Raw genomic sequence first — 12,661 nt, forward strand, 5'->3', positions numbered from 1 at the left:
TGAACGCATCTGTCGATCCAACACAAAAGACAGAATTTTCTGCACTTGAAATGTGCAGTTCATATTTCCCTGGCAAGCTGCGTTAGAGAAGCAAGGGTTGTCTTACGACTCCCCAAATCCTTCTGTCACACTTAAATATCGTTAGAGAAACTCTACTGAAAATAACCTGAATCCACACAGAGAACAATTGAAATAGAAATATGTGCATCTTACTTACATAGACCTGGAAGCTGCATCTTCCCTTGAAAATTAAATGCTAAAACATTGTTTAGAATAATAAATATAACCTGAAGGATTATACTCCCCCACAAACATATCCTACAAATTCAGAAATGAATAGAGAAATTATTTGTATATTACTTATATAAATATGAGGAAATATAAGAATAGTTAAGGAAAAGAGAACTGGAAGAGACCTTAGTAAATAACTCCTTTGCTCTGAGTGATATGAAGCACATTTAGATTCCTCCTTAGAGACAGTGGCAAAGCTTACCCACAAAGACTGCTAGTGACCAGAATCACAGACTTTTCTGCATGATTTCTAGCATTGGTTAACCTTCTTTGTAGCTAAACTGTTTTCCCTAATATATAAACTAAATCTCTGTTGCTTTAAGTTAATTGCATTTCATCCTGCATTCTGAGGACCTGCCCAACAGTTGTCTACCAGCATAGAGAATTAGTGTGATATTTCTATCTCAGCCTCTCAGTTACATAAAGGAGTTATTGTTTTGGTATGGTTTGTTTTTTTAAATAAGACCTATGGGTTTTTGTTTTTGGTTTTTTTTTTTTTAAATAAGGAGTGGACCACACTGCTTAAAACTGGCCACAGCTCAATGCTTCAGGTCAGACTATTACTGGCAGAGGAGAATAACTACAGTTTATGCTTTAGATATTCCCTTGGTGTTTTATGTATTCTAGAAGGACACTTTCTCTGCATTACTATTTCATTATTAATGCCTATTCAGGTCATATACTACTATTATAGCTCCAGATGCAGTATTTCTGCTTATTCCTTAATTATATATTTTGCACAACAGCATTCAGTTTCCCCCAGGCATGGCATTTTCACCTTACCTTTTATCCACTGAATACTACTGATTGCTGGGTAATTCTTCAGTTTCTTAAACTCAGCTTGAATTATGAATGAGGTGTCACCTCACAGTTTAGTGTCACCCATGAATTCAATTTAGCTGTTTAAAATATCGGACTCTTGCACAGCACCCCATTTGAAATGCCCTAAAATATCTCAATGAACGGCTTTTGCAATCAGCACCAACTTTATGATGACTTCATGTAGACTGTTTTTCCCTAGGTCTCTAAAAACACTAAAATTAATTTATATAGAGTCTGAAATTCCCCCTTCTATGTACTAGGGCAGCTATCCTACCAAAGGAAGAAGTTAGTCATGTTGATGTGATTTACCCTGACAAGTCCACACTGACTGCATCTTATCACTTCACGATCTCTGTGTTTTATACCAATAGCTAAATTATTTCTTTCATGACCTTTCTGATCTAATGTCCTCACTTAGGACAAACTCTGCGTTCCCTGGGGGCTCACCATACCTTCTTAAATCCCCTGTTCCTAGGGAACTCTTTTGGCCAATGCTGGGGAAGCAAGGGCCTGTCACATGAGCACGTATCCTCCCAAAGCACCTGTTCACGGTCACTGTGGTGACACAGAAACCAAAAGGGGATATCGAAAATTTTTCATTGTGTTCCCTTTGGCGGCACAAAGGGTAATGGGATGTTTGAGTCCCAAAGCGAATAAAGCCACGCAGATTGACTTCAGTTGAAAGTGGGCAGGTAACCATGGCAACAGGAAAACAGAAGCAGAAATTATTGCATCGACAAACAGTACATAGCCAGGCTCCCTGGCATTCTTTGTCCTAACACTAGGTTTAGTACAAAAGTTTCTTCCCTGTGAAATTATAGTTTGAAATCTACACGAAGGCAGGCTTGCACCAGTTTATTAGTACAGCATTGTCAATGCCACTCTGAAATCTCTTTTCAGACATCCCCACTCAGCTCCTGTTTTATCTTTCATCCGTCTAAGATTTGCTAGCCTCTGCTTATGCTTTTATTATTTTTCAGATGAAACTTTCCAACTAAGGCTTCTGTCTCCCTCATCTTGCTGGCTTATCCTTGTAAAGTGTCCCTCTCTAGGTGACAATAAGTGCTTCTGCATTCAAAAGGAGCTATGACTTCTACCATATTAGGAAAAAAAAAACCAAACGCAAAAACATTCCTGAAAATAAATTCCTTAGCTGTGGGTTTACATTTTTCTTTTATTCTTAATTCTTCTCCAGATTGCTAGAGGTAGACAAGAAGGAAGGGAATAGAAATGCCTCAGCCAAGGGATTCTCTCATAATTTCTCATGGAGAAAATTCTGACTGTGCTTTACAATCAACCAGTCTAAAGAAATAAATGAATACAATAGCAATTGTTTGTAGCAGGAATAATTTTTTCCTTCCCACATCTTCAAACAGGGAGAAAAATGGTCCTTCAAACTTCCTTTAAAAACAGAAGAGCAAATAACTACAGTCAGTCCAAGGCAGGTAATCATCCCTGCTGGATCATGCAACCCACTAAAATTTGCTCTGATTTTTCATTAAAAACAGGTCTCTGAAACTTACTGAAGGAAGATGTCTTAACATCAAATATACAAAAAGAAAATAATATACGGTTATTTCCTGATTTTTAGGGTCCTGTTTTGAAATTAGCCATTCTGACAACACTCGTAGTCATGGCAAAGCCATTGGAAAGCTCCATTAATTCTAGCACAATGAGGAGAAGGAGCAAAAAGTACTCCTTAGCACAGTCAGTGGTTCTGGATGTCCTTGATGCTGAAATATGCTCTATAGTCACTGCTTTTATAATACTAAGTATTCAGTATGCTTAGACATATATCAAAACCTTCTATGATTTCAGATTCCATTCGTGGGCAAGATTCACCAGCAGCAAGTCCAGATATGTTCCATGCTGATTTTTCTGTGCGTATAGCTCATGATAGGATAAGGGACAATATCATAAATATCTATCTATCTCCTTTAATGCAAACTACTTCTTGCTCTCAATTTATTTAAGCAGAGAAAACCAGGGTTCATCATCAGTAGGTCTCACACCCCAAGGGAGTTCAACAAAGCACAGGTAGAGTCTATTGGTAATAAGGAAGGCTGCCTTTCTAGGACTTTTTCATCTCAAAAACCTTTGCAGCATGACCCCAAATATGAATCACCAGTCCCACAGCCTCCTGAGAAACTACACACCCCAAAACAAGCAAGTATAAAACTTGTGGATTTTACACTTCTTAGGATGATTTTTTTTTTTTAACAGACTGAGATTGTTATCATTAGCTAGAAGAAGCCTGGTTAGTTTTAAAATAGGCATTTTTATAGGCTTCCCTTAGATAGCTACAAAATACAAATGCAGAAAAGGAATTCTCCCTCCTTTACTTATTGGAGAACACATGAACAGATTTGCTTTACAAACTCCCATCCCAGCGATTCAATTTGCTTCTTCTTTCTAATAAGGAAAAAATTAAAAAGAAGCAAACTTTTTTCCATAAGGTTCCTTGGTTATTTCACCACCATCTGTGTGGCAGCTGCAGCAGTCAGGAACCTTATGTAAAAATGTGTCTTTCTTCAATATATCTTTTTCAAGAAAATTTTCTTAAAGCCTCAATGTTTGGCTTTGGTTAGAATTGCAGTATGTTTTAAAACATGAATAATATTCTAAAAAAGTTATTTATTTATTTTACCCCACTTCATATTCTATGCTTTTTTTTTTTTTTAATATTCTGTATTTTCTCATTTCCAAATTGAAAAAGCAAAAAAGAACAGTTTGTGCCTATCAAAAAGAACAGTCTCTCTTCCTACCTGATTCTGTCAGCTAATTAAAACAAAAATTGCTCATCCCTATCTCTTTCTTACTGGCCACAAGAGAAGCATACAGCCTGTGCTCTAGTAGTCTGAGTGGGAATGTGTTCAACAAAAACATCTCAGTTTCTCATCAAGAGCAATGAAATTTGCAATAGCAATTTGACAGGCTATATTAGAAAAATTTGCTTCAATGATTTGCCCGCAAGCACAACAAAGGCTCTAAAGTGAAAAAGAATGCAAGAAAAAGGAATTGTTGAAGAACTGAGTGGCAATTACAATTGCAATGAACAACATTTTATATAAATGTCACTTTTATATAATATTAAAATGCCAGCTTGATTCTATTTTTCTTAAAGTTGTTAGACAGGTGGTGAAACCTGAATATACAAGCCAAGAACTAAATTCTAAATAGATGTACTAAAGTTCAGTTGCATCAGTCAGGTTGTTCCTTTGAAGAAAAACTGTTTCACCTAGAGATGCTGAAGATGACCAGAGTCTTTGAATGAATATCAGGTGCAAAATTTTAGACAGTCACACAGAAAACTTTGAGCTGTAAGACTGAAGGGGAAACTTGTGTTTAAAACTGGAATTTATGTTTGGCCCAATGTTTTCACTCATGAACAATTAAGGCCATTCTAAAGTTATGTCCCATCTTTACCATTCCTTATCACACTGTAACTAACTGCAGATGGTTGTGAATTAATATATCACACTACACTATGCCTGAGTTTTGTGTATGACTCAGTGCAGAAATAAGTAAAAATGAACATGCTGTTTGTTAAATGATCCCCGAACTGTTTCAAATATGACCTTTGTGGTATATTTGTAACTTCAACATTTGTTTTACTATTGTCCATTATCAATGGAAGTGCAGCTTGTGCCACCTCAATCTGCCATCAATTTCTTGATCTTTCTGTCAAAACAGATATTTAATTCCATGCAATAAAATGTAATTAAAAGAATATTAAGCCACTAAAAAGTCATGTGCTCCAACTTCATGTTTGCATTTCCTGTATTTATCTGTGCAATCATAACTTGCCCATTTTATACAAGACACCACTGTTTTGAGGTCATGTCTGCTTTCTAAAGGCACCCTGGCTCATTCAGTGCAGCTTGGATACCTTTTCATTGTTTTCCTTTGTTCATCATGCAGCCCTACTGCTTAGTTACTGCATGCTACTTAAATACCACTGTGAATATAAAATTATTAATCTATTCATGGGCTTTTCTTTGAGGATCATCCATGCAGCATTTGCGTGCTTCAAAAATGAGTTTAACCTTTCTGGGATATGATTGTTGTATTACATTTTCCAGAGAGGGGACTATAGCAAAATGACACTAATATCACAAGTGCACATTAACTTAGAATGACCAATCTGAGATGCAGCAGGACTGGCTTTTCAGGCAACTTAACATTTTATATTATATGCTCCAATTAGAGATCTCACTGACTGTACCCATCAGCTTCCAGATACTCTACAAATTAGCAACATACTAGTGACCTGTCAAGACTATCATTCAACGGTGTCATTTATATTACTTGTTCAATATCAGCATCAGATATGTGTGGTAGAAACAAACATGGAAAACAGTTTGCAGCACAGTATTTAGCTGTCAAAACTAAGACATATCTAATAACCATGTATCTCATTGACAACCGCTCTTCCATTTTCTGCATCAGTCGAGGCAGAGGTTTGCTAGACAGCAATGTCTTTGACTATAAAGCACTGGTTAATTCTCTAAGCACTGGCTGCATGCATCCTTAGGAAATGTCATTCTAGCTTCTGCTAACTCTTGAAAGTTTGACTTTGCATGTATTACTGCTAAAAATGTAGGAAATAGCAGATAAAATGCATTAAACTTTAGCAGATAGAAATTCTAACACAAAATTACTGTCTTTCACAGTATTTATCAAAAAGTTTATCATCAGGCCTCAGCTAACAGAATAACTGCTAGCAAATAGGGGACTGCCATTTCTACAAAACAACATTTCTAGAAGATAGAGTAAACTTTTGCCTACAGTTTTTCATCTATGTACTGACAACAAAGTAGTATTGAGACTCAAAACCAGAGCTCAGTTGCAATGAGGGATTACATGATAGAGATTTCCTGGTCTCCTCCAGCCTGCCCATCTCCCATTTGTGAGCCTTGTGCTCTGCCTGGCAGACAGAGAAAAAAATTGGAAAGTAGAAAGGAGGAGCAATAGCAGGAGACATGTAAATCCCCCAGTTCAATACCTACATTCACCTTCATAGTGCAGCTCACAGTCAGGAGAAATCATTTTAGGGACTGTTCACCCCCCTAGAAGTAAGCAAGCTAAGCAAAGCTTAGTGACATTTACCAAGTTGACAGCAAACTTTTAGCCCTCAAAGTGGCACAGTAAAATGGCTGCAAGAATTTAAAATCAATAAAAACAATTTATTCCTTCTTTTCTGTCCCCAAAATCTTTATTCTGAAATATGGTGTTTTGCTTCTAGTTTCACGAAAACATCAGCTTAGAGTAGACATGAAAATAAATTAAAAAAAAATCTGTAAGGAGGCAAAATTACATGAAGAGTTAAGTATTTTTCTTTGTCAACCTTGTCAGAAAAAAAAAAAAAAAAGTAGATTCAGCAATAGAAAACTCTTTGGGGGTTTTCATTCATGTTGATGATTTTTAATGTTTGAAATAAAAATAAGAATCAAAATACTGTGTTTAGAATTTCTTAAACAAAATCCACTCAGATCAAAATAATTCAATTGATCAGATTGATTTAAAAAAAAAATAACTTTTTCTCAATTTAACTAAGACTGATGAAGACCTGGTCATGTGCTGTGCCCAATTTAAGATACAAGGGAACTTTAAAGTAAAGAAGGGAAGTGATTAGAAAAGCCAAGCTTTCTGTGGTCCTTCAGATGACCTTTTCGTAACAAGATGTCTCACTTTTTCTCGGTTCTGCTTCCTGAACCTACTTTCTTTTAAAATCTATCCACTCTCCCAAAATGTGTAAAAAAACCAAGCAATGTTCTGTTGCTTCTTTGAAAGCATTAAAGACCTGAATTTGAGGCCAAACCTTTTATTTAACCCAGGATGAATACTTTTCAATGTCAATTTTTCCAAAAGTTCCCAGAAAAAATATCAGTTACTTACTGTACAGCTGTAGTTAAAAGCACCTGAAAACTGTATCTTAGCATGGACATTAATGGAAAATCTGTCTTAGATGTCATCACCCAGGCTGCCCATAATGTCCAGAAATACAAAAAGTTGATGAAATCACAGCTTCAAGTCACTGAAGGACAAAATCCATCATCCGTGACCTTAATGAGTGGCAACATAATCAACACAATCAAGAATGCATTGAGCATTTACAAGGCAATGGCTTGTCTGACAGCTGTGCAGTCTCTCCCGGAATGACAGAAGCGGAATGAAAGCAGCCCTTTGCCTACTGGCTGTATTCATATCTCAGTTTCAGAGTCTGTGTTATAGACTCTTATACCCATTTTATCACTGCACCAAGGAATTTCTGTAGATCAGAATTTGCCTTTCCCATTCTCAAATAACATTACCCACTGCGCCAAAGCTGTGCCTCCTGAAACTGAGCAATGTAACGTACAACCTCAGGATACCCTCAGTTGGAAGTAACCCGGGCCCGTCCCCTGCCCAAAGCATGCCTGGCTTCCAGGTTGGACTCACCTGTTTCCCCTGCTTCTCCTAAAGTGTTTGGCTCTGGCTCCCTAAGTATGAAAGCTTCAGCGTGGTCCCCAGTTTAAAAGGCTGTGATCTCTCTCTTGCCCTAACAAAGCACTCTTGCAGGCCTATACAAACAACAAAAATAAATGTTTCAAACTGAAACAAAAGTATATATGATTAGCAGGTTCTCCAGACATACAAGAAAGAGAAATAAAACCTCTTCCACCAGCATAGATGTAATCTACATCCTGAATTCCAATATGCTGTGGAAACTGTTGAGAGGCTTATGAGCAACAGTGTTTCTGACAGCATAATTCTCATTTATTTATATTGTGAATTAAATGTCATGCAGTAATATGTTTGGTTTTTTCTCAAAAAAAACCCCTGCATTGTTCATTGGAAGTAAACTATAATGTTGCTTTGTGGATTCATTTTGTGTCTATTAAGTCCTGTATTTAAATTTTATACATGGGAGTTAAGGTAGTTTTATTATTTTTCCTATTAACTTTGTTTTTTAACATGAAGCATGAGCAATCCTACTCCAGTTAGAGATATGGATATCTTTATCACAGAATAGTTATATTTACAACTTAATGCAAAATGTTTTCCCTTGTACAGTAGTTGTATGTTGCCTGCTGCAATGTTATATTAACTCAGTCAGGATAATTGATCTAATTGATGCTAAGCATACAATTCACATTATAAAATGAAGGAAAAATATGCAGATAATTGTAGTGAGCATTTCTATTTCAACACACAGTGATTTGTAGAGTTATATTTGGCAAGAGGATTAAAAAGGAAGCACTGTATTTCTGTTGAGCATGGATACCGTGGAAATGTATATTATGAAGCAAGAGTATATACAGCAGGGAGGGGTTTCACCAGATGCCATCTCCTTCCATTTCCACAACCTCTCCGCTTTTGTTTTTGCATTGATGATCTTTTCATCTGCTTCATTAATACTTCCATCTCATCAGTATATATTTGCTTTTCAAGTTATAGTCCAGGTTCAGTGGCTCAGTCAGGTATGTAAGCAAGTGACTGTTTGCCCGAAACAAGATGCCAGTTCTCCCACAGCATCTGGAAGTACTTGGTACATTGACAGAGATGCTCAGTGGAAACTCCTCTGTAAGCAGGTCCAGAGGAAGCTCAGCCTCTCACAGAGCTCCAGGCTTTAGCACTCCACACGGCAAATTCCCTAAATCCTGCTAGATGGGAGCTCCACAATTTCATAGCATGCTCTCGTGGAAAAACAGGCCAACATCTCAGACCTAAACCTTCGCATTCTTACAGTCCATTTGTTTCTCTAAACTACCTAAGTCCTGCTATACATCTAAGCCAGGAATATTTCAGTGTTATTCTATGCTATGCCTATGTAATATTACTTCCTATGTCTCTTGTGCTTCCCCTTAACCATTAGGAAAATGTCCCATTTTGTCTCTCAGAAAGGTGCAGTGATAGATGCTACTTGCAGTTAAAATTAAGTATTTGGTTCACCAAAGCGCTGCAAACACATTTGAAAAGAGATTAGGCTTTGATTTGTCCTGTATACTATTGTGTTGGATTATTGACTTAGGTTTTTTCTTTTATTCTTCATCTCTTGTTCCAAGTTATTATTACCTTCCTGGTCACAATAATACAGCTTTGTGTGAAGCTTAGTAGTTAGCTGAGAAAAACAACTGAAAATCTATCAGCACAAAAAATATTGATTTTTGGGTCTGATCAGTTCCACAGAAAAGCCACAGGCTGCTGACTCTGCACGCCTGCTCTCCTGAATGCTGAGAATTCACGATATTTGTTCTGTATGGGAGTAAAATCTATACACCAGTACAGATCCTTCAGCAGTTCTGCTCACTTGATTTTCACTTGTAATACAGCTATCCCTCTGCCACAGGAAATCCAGCAAGCACCCTGAGAGTTTATACCTATGGAAACTGAAGACTTGGTGTGTTGATTGCAGTAGCATTATTGAAATCCTACCTTACAAGTAGGAATAACTATTTTCAGGTGATTCCAAATCATTTCTGATTATAATATTTCAAAGGAGGAAATATCCATGATTTTCCTAAAGAATATAGATAAGTATGATCACCAAATGTAAATTACTAAATAAGCAGTGGTATTACCAAAAGAAACTTCAGTAAACATGCACCTAGACACTAGAAGTAATTTATTTTTATTCATTAATTTTTAAACATCAGTGATGGCTCTCTTAACTTGCACTTTCAGACATTACATATACACACATCTTGCCCTTATTACCAGCAAAAATGCTTTTTTATGGAACCTTTAACTTGCTTTTAAGTGCTATACCTTTTAAGTATTATGACTTTCCATGTCAGATCTTCTGTCTTCACTCTTATTCTTAACTTCCACAAATTTCATTGCTGGTTAACAAGCCACATAAGGTAATTAAAAATAAACAAACCAATAAAAACTCCCACAAGAACACAAGAAACAGCTAAGTAGCCATCATCAAGCCCTGAAATAACTGTAACAACACACTGAACTATAACCAACTGTATGAGCAAATAAAAAAAAAAATTTAGTCATGAGGGAAAAGTCATTCTTTTATTTACAAAGCAAATATAATAAACCAGGATCAAGATGTAAAGTCTGGGAAAGAGAGGGAGGATGAATCAGAGTGACTGCTAACTCAGAATTAACTCCAGACCATGATAGTACAGCTGGACCATAACCCTACTACTTTGGTAACTTTGCAGTAGCAAACTGAGCATCTGTGTGAAGCCACCTCATCCTGAAACAGAAAAGTTTTGACTCTGCTCTCAGTGATATCTTACCCTGGAACTGGGGACTCCATAGGATACACCAGTAATTTCATCTTGGTAGCATCGTGTGATCGACATGGAAATAAGTATTATTTTCTTTTTCAATGGTGTCATGGTTTAACCCCAGCCAGTAAATAAGCATCACACAGCCGCTCGCTCACCCCTCTCCCTCAAAGGGATGGGGAGGAGAATGGAAAAAAACTTCTTGAGTTGAGATAAAGACAGTTTAATAGGATAATAAAGGACTAATAATAATAATAATGATAATTAATAATAATAATACAAAAAAATAATACAAGTGATGCACAAATGCAATTGCTAACCACATGCACAAGAAAAAAACACAACCTGATGCCCAGCCTGTCTCCGAGCAGTGATCCTGCCTCCCAGCTCGCTTCCCCAGTTATATCCGGAGCATGATGTTCTATGGTAGGGAACATCCCTTTGGCCAGCCTGGGTCAGCTGTCCTGGCTGTGCTCTCCCAGCTTCTGGTACAGCTGGCAGGGTGTGAGAAGCTGAAAAGTTCTTGACTTAGTGCTGACCTTACAACTACCTGGCAACAACTGAAAACATCCGTGTGTTATCAACGTTATTTTCATACTAAATCCAAAACACAGCACTATACCAGCAGCTAGAAAGAAAATTAACTCTATTTCAGCTGCAACCAGGGCAAGTGGATAATATGCTTTAGTTGCCCAGATACTGGCTTTTGCAGAATGACAAAGTTGAGCACATGTAGGGAACTGATGCAACCCTTTCTGACATTTCAAAAGACAGTGTCACACGGGCGTTGGGGACAATGAGAACCAAAGAAATCATGTGCTCAGAAGTATGTGGATATGTCAGATCTTCCCATGGAGCAAAATCAGCTGTACTTCAAATATTTAGGGACAGAGCTTTACCGGAATCAATTGTCTTAGGCACACAGCACTGACACTTGCAGTGGGATACAGAATCAACAAAGCTTCTGCGGAGATTCTCCAGCTAAAGCTATCTGAACTTCAGCTGAGGGAATGTGGTGTTACTTGTCACTCGCTCAGAGGAATTGAAGTTCTACATAAATGCTTATAGGGCCTTTTTTAATCTGATCAGCTAGCTGTAAAAGGTCTAAATCATTATATTTTGCTATACAGGAAATGCAGGTTGTGATACTTCCTCATCTCATGCCCTGGTATTTCCAATTACTGTTTTGAAGCAGCAGCAAAGAGGAAGAAATTAAAATGAAATTTTTCTTTAATAGTACCATCCAATTAATACATTTTTTTTTCTTTCTAGACTTCCTTCTGTCAGTCTTGCAAATATGGATCTCTTTAATAGGAATGTCTCTGATATAGTACAAGACAAAAATCTAGAATATCTAGATAATCTAAATAAGTGAGGAATGTCAAACTTCGTTAACTTTTTAGATATGGGTAATTCCCAATCATCTGCAACATCAGAGGCTTGATTCTTCACTCCCTTATTGTGTAGAAACTCATTATGGAAATAATGATATTAATTTCAGTGGGATTTCTCATTGCATAAAACAACAAACTGCACAAATATAAGACTATAGTCTGTCTTTGGAGAAATCCTAATTTGTCCAGAAATTAAAAGGCACTCAGAAAAACCCTAAATCAAAACTTAGCTCAAGGTACTCATGCAAGTTTTCAGTACTAGTGACAGGAAAATTATATCTACTGAAGATTTTGAAAGAAAGTATCCTATTCATTTTTCCACAAGAAGAACATTTTTTTTCTCTCTCATTAAATGAATGTAAGGTTTGAAATTCTAAATCTATGCAGAAAATCATAATTCCATTCCACAAATGGAATTTCAGAATTTGGTTTTATTTCAGATTGTAACAAAGCATTTAAAAAGCTTAAATTCTCTGGCTATACCTGGAGAGTATTAAGATTAGTGAGTTTCAGAACCCTGTGTCTACATATCATCACAGCTATTTTTATCAGCTAAATTTGTGATCTCATAACAGACGATACAGGAATAGTCCAACAAAATCTTTAAAAACTACAAACTCATGAAGGCTGCTGTTAACTATATGGCATTTGTTATCCCTAGTCTTGAATTCTCTTCTAATTGAATCCAAATCTTTTCAAGACCTTTCACAGGATCAGTGTGTGAATAAATAGTCTGACATTACCAGATTTTCCCATTTACTCTCTCAATTAATGTTTGCAGGATGCTGGCTTTTTCCCAGAGCTCTAAAGTTTTCATGATGCACAGAAACATTTCAAAATCAATATTTATGGTAGAGAGAACTTTTCCAATTCTTATAGTGCCATTAGGTACAAGTTGTCTGACATTGTGCATTTACAAACATT

Source organism: Balearica regulorum, chromosome 3, assembly GCF_011004875.1.
Source record: "Balearica regulorum gibbericeps isolate bBalReg1 chromosome 3, bBalReg1.pri, whole genome shotgun sequence".
In the NCBI taxonomy this organism is placed as follows: Eukaryota; Metazoa; Chordata; class Aves; order Gruiformes; family Gruidae; genus Balearica; species Balearica regulorum.